Source organism: Parasteatoda tepidariorum, chromosome 2 (assembly GCF_043381705.1).
Source record: "Parasteatoda tepidariorum isolate YZ-2023 chromosome 2, CAS_Ptep_4.0, whole genome shotgun sequence".
Lineage (NCBI taxonomy): Eukaryota > Metazoa > Arthropoda > Arachnida > Araneae > Theridiidae > Parasteatoda > Parasteatoda tepidariorum.
The window spans coordinates 20350071-20354795 of record NC_092205.1 but is presented as its reverse complement, the minus strand read 5'-3'; the positions used below and the strand labels follow the sequence as shown (position 1 = coordinate 20354795).

General features: G+C 31.3%; 1 long non-coding RNA gene across 1 annotated transcript; it reads right to left on the bottom strand.

Moving 5' to 3' along the window:
• Positions 1-622: 622 nt before the first annotated feature.
• LOC139424951 (uncharacterized) lies at positions 623-4268 on the bottom strand. Its single transcript, XR_011636098.1, has 2 exons — positions 4128-4268; positions 623-1033 (listed from the first exon to the last, which is right to left on the bottom strand). It is a non-coding gene; the product is annotated as an uncharacterized lncRNA (long non-coding RNA).
• Positions 4269-4725: the final 457 nt, after the last annotated feature.

Genomic DNA, 4725 nt, shown 5'->3' with positions numbered 1-4725 from the left:
TTAGACTTCTGCCACTAACGTCACTGCCTATTTCACAGGGAGGTGCATTCGCACACCTTCCATCCATCCACAAATCGTAATTTTGGTCTGAACCAGAGCACAATCAATCTCCCATCCAGTACTCCCAGAGGTATTGGTTTGATATGGGAACTTTGTGATCCGGACAGAATTACCGAGAACCTATCACCGTTTTGTACACTGGGCGTCTTCGACTGGCGGGAATCAAACTCACCAACATGAGTCCAACACCTAAGCTACCTCTATCCGGCCTAAAATTTTTGAAATTTCCTAATATGAAGTAAAAAGCAAATCTTAAACCTTGTACAGAAAAAATTAGCCTTATATACCCAAAAAGATTGCAGCCATGTTAAAATTTATAGATTTTGTAAACTTTCTTACGTAATGGTTACTTTTAATGCAATTGTTAGATTAAACTGAAAATCCAACTGCTATTATGTTCCTGATCATATCAAGCGCAAAAACGACAGTATTTTAACAAAGACTTACAAACTATCATTTTTACTAGGAGACTATCCTTTTTCATCCGAACTTAATACACTTCTTTAATTAATCACCTTACTTAAAAAGTGTCAATTTGAAATACAGTTAAAATACATGTACATTTAAAAGGTAAAATTTTGCTTTATTAAAACAGTTCACATAAAACCAGGTTAATACAAATTTAAGAACTAATTGATTACAAAGTATTAGCTATTTTAATAAAACTCTGGCTAGGGTTATAAGAAAGTCCATTTTGCATATTTTTGGTCTAATCCTCTTTGACGGGACCATCTTCTACACATACGTCCTTTGGTTCCCCTGTCAGTTTTCCAAAGGAAGTGATGGCATCGTAGAGAAGATAACTGCCCACCAGGAAGCTACCAGCTGTACCAATGTAAAGCATTGGATGCGGTTCTTCTAAAGTCAAAGCCAAAGTGGTTCCTCCTCCACCGAGTGCAGCCAGAACGCATCCACCAACCACTTTGCACACAACAGGGATGATATCTTTGCACGTGGCATTTTGGTTAGTCATCTGTAAATGTTTAAGAAAATTGAATACAGGAGATACAATTTGAAAGAATAAACCAATATATTAAATCGCCTTCATATTTTTTCTTTTTTTTTGGAAACTTTAAAGGATCTATAAAAGTATGGAGTAAAGATGCACTGGTACAAAATGCATTGTTTGCATCTGAAGTAATTATTGAAAATCTCTTCCCATCTTTGGTATTTTGAAAATGAATTTGTTTTTCCATCTTTGGTTTTTCCACCGTAGAAAAAAGCTAACTAGCATGCAGCTATATAGCTACTAACTAGCTTTTGACAATTTGAAAATTTCCAAGACTTCAAGCTTAAGTTTTAAATTTGCATAACCAGACATTCTTTGATATGAACAATTTTAAATATATCGCTATTTAAGTTTGTCAACATTTTGCCCATAGCTCTTTTAAAGTTTTAACTTAAAATATTCTCCCGCAAAATGCGAATTTTCTTTTCAGTTTTAGGAAAACAGTCTGGCAATTCATTTCCCTTACTTAGCAAAACTTGTTTTTTAACGTTCAACTTAGAAAAAAGAAACAGGTTCTTCCGGACCTGCCTTGCAAAACTTCTGCAGGATTTAAATGCAAATTATTTAATATTTTGATAGTTTTTTTAAACATTAGAATGAACTTTAGAGAATTTCTATTTTTCTTTTCAAATACAGAGATTAAAATACTATTACTTTTCACCGAAGAGTTCCAAAAAGTTTGAGACTAATTTAACTCACATATTTGTTTGCAGTAATTTTACATAAAGTGTGCCCCTTTTGAATTATTATTGCATCTTACTAAGCAAAATTAAAGGGGGATTCTACTATGAATTATTTCGAATTGCATTAATATAAAATCAGCAAAATGTTAGTCTTATGGATTTATTAAGCAATTTTAGAATGAATGGTGGTCAGAAGCTCTGCTTCAAATTTTTTTTAAAATTAAATACAACCGATAGAAGACTACTTTAAAAAGACAGGAAACTTATCAGATTTAAGAAGCAATCTAATTAGACTACATTATTGAAAGCATTTTAAAATTAGATTTAAAATATTAGCTCATTTTGGCATAAATAAAGTGACGTGAAGAGAGAAATGGATTTTTATAATATATGTCTTTTCAAAAGTGAATTTTTATACATCCAACTCTTCCATAATATTGTTTCTACACAACTACATTTTATTGTTTTTTATAACCGTCGTTGAACAGGTGACCCACTTTTTGCGCTTACGACTACTAATGCCGTACTCCGTAGCCTTGTAATTTTTAACCCAATCCAGAAGACAAGGGAACTCCTGGATCAAGTATTGGAACAAATTTGCCTTTGTGGAGGACTTTTTGATGGAACTAACCCGCATTTGCGTTATATGATGAGGAAGACCATGAAGACCTCCTACGGTTAGCCTGATGGCAAGGACTCACCCATGATCCGTCTACCGCTGAGAACATTTCACAGCAGCACTGTGGTTGGAGCAAGCCGGATGCGGAATTCATTCGATCAGCCATCGCCAGGATTGAACCACGATTCACCTCATTGAAAGGCGAACGCTCTATCCCCTGAGCCATCGCGGCTCTCACATATCTACAATCAGAACAGTACTAAACATAGAAACATGTGGCTTTTATGGAAATAACGCTCTTTTAGACAATTTGAAAATGATTTATTGTATAGCTCAAAATTTTTCAATTGCAAAACAATGGAATGTAAGAAGCTTCCAGTTAAATATAAATTAGTACTAACAAAAAAAACTACAGTTTAGATGTCTACTCTCTGAATTTTTCAAGCAGTTTATGAAGTAAGTTGTAAATATCGCAAGATAAGATTTAGAGTCAGACAGTTAATTATAGTCTTCACTAACACTAAAAATTTTCGCATCCAGTTTATATAAAAAAATTTCATTCATGTAGTAATTAAAATTTCGCTTAAATGCCAAATAAAACATTTTCCGAAGATTAAAGTCCAAACCTTGCTTCATAACTTATCAGCACCATATTTTTTCTTAAAAGTTTTGATCTTAATTGGGAATAATTACAATTTTATGGAATAAATTTTTACTAATACAGATTTGTTCAGACTAACACAAAAGAAATGCTTTTTGAAACATGATGTAAGTTTGCAAATAATCCGTTCAGAAAAATAAATTTGAATAATTGAAACTAAGTTTCACTTGGAATTATTCCTTCACTTATATGGAAGCTTCATTAATTTAGAATAAATGTAACATAATTTAAACAAACTAAACATTTGAGATTTAACAGGGTTTTTCAAAAAAAAAAAAAAAAAACACTCAACATTCTANAAAAAAAAAGAAAAAAAACACTCAACATTCTAAACAATAGTTTTATCCATAAATTTGTTAAACTGTTTAAATATTTTGAGATATATTGTAATGAAACTTTCTTAACTAATTTAAATTTCAACCAATCTATAAGCGTTAAAAATCTGATGATAATTATTGAATACTGTTCTAAAAGTTCTGAATTAAAAAATTTTTACAGAAAACTATAATCTGCAAGCTTAGTTTCATATATAAATGCTATGAGTACCATTAATAAATTTTTAGAAATACTAAGGAAACTCAATTCGCTGAAATATAATTTCTGGTGAAATTTTATCTATACTAATATACTTCTACCTTAGATTAAATAAAAATTGATCTAAAACTACTATTAAAAAAAAAAAGACTCATTTACCTAAATCGATAAATTAGCTCTTAATACCAGAATGAGTAACTTTTGTTTATATACATGTATATAAGAATGCTGCTATCTGAAAACCTAAAATTATCATTTTATAGAAGTTTTTTATATGCTCTAAAAATTAAAATTACATTAAAACTTAGTTTCCCTAAGCGGATATATTTTAAGAATATAAGTTCTGCTTTATGTCAAAAGAATTTACTTATTAAAAAAATAATTCATTAATATGACATTAAACTTAGTGCTTTTCACTAAAACAAATAGATTATTTATAAACAGATGCAGCTGTATTTTAAAACAACAAACTGGCATTTGTCGAATTTATAATTAATATCTATCAAACATTTAATCCTTAAAAGTCAAGACTGCAAAGAGGAAAGTAAAATACAGGCTTACTTTTTTACAGGCCGTTACAAACCAAAGTAAAACAATCGAAGATGTAGCTTTTTCACTAAAATATAATAAATGCCAGGGTTCTAAATTCTTTTATATACTAAGAGAAAGGGAGATTTTAGAAAACTGTCACTAGCCATGCACCAAATACTTTAAACTATCGAGCTTAGTCTATTCACTTGTAATCGGTTGAACTTTTTCAATTTATTACGAACACCAGCTAGTTTAAACTGCTAGTTTTTAACCATTCGCATTAATGATTTTAAAATTCTCTTCGGTTTTTGAGTTGAGTGAAATAAATGATTTATTGGTACAACATACATTTGCAGGTTTGTGTACTCAATTAAGACGGGGCCTTCCTGGCCGAGTGGTATCACCCACCAAACGCTCTATTAAGCGTGGAGGTGGCGGGCTCGAATCCCGCCGCAACCCTGGATGTATTATTTGTGATGTCCTTCTCTGTATTATGCTATCTGTTCTTCTACTTGGCAAAGATTTATAAGCCTTAATTGAGCATACAATCCTGCAAATGTATGTTGTATCAATAAAACCAATCAATTTAGGCTATAAACCTATGTCAAGTCCAGGCGATCGTAAGAGA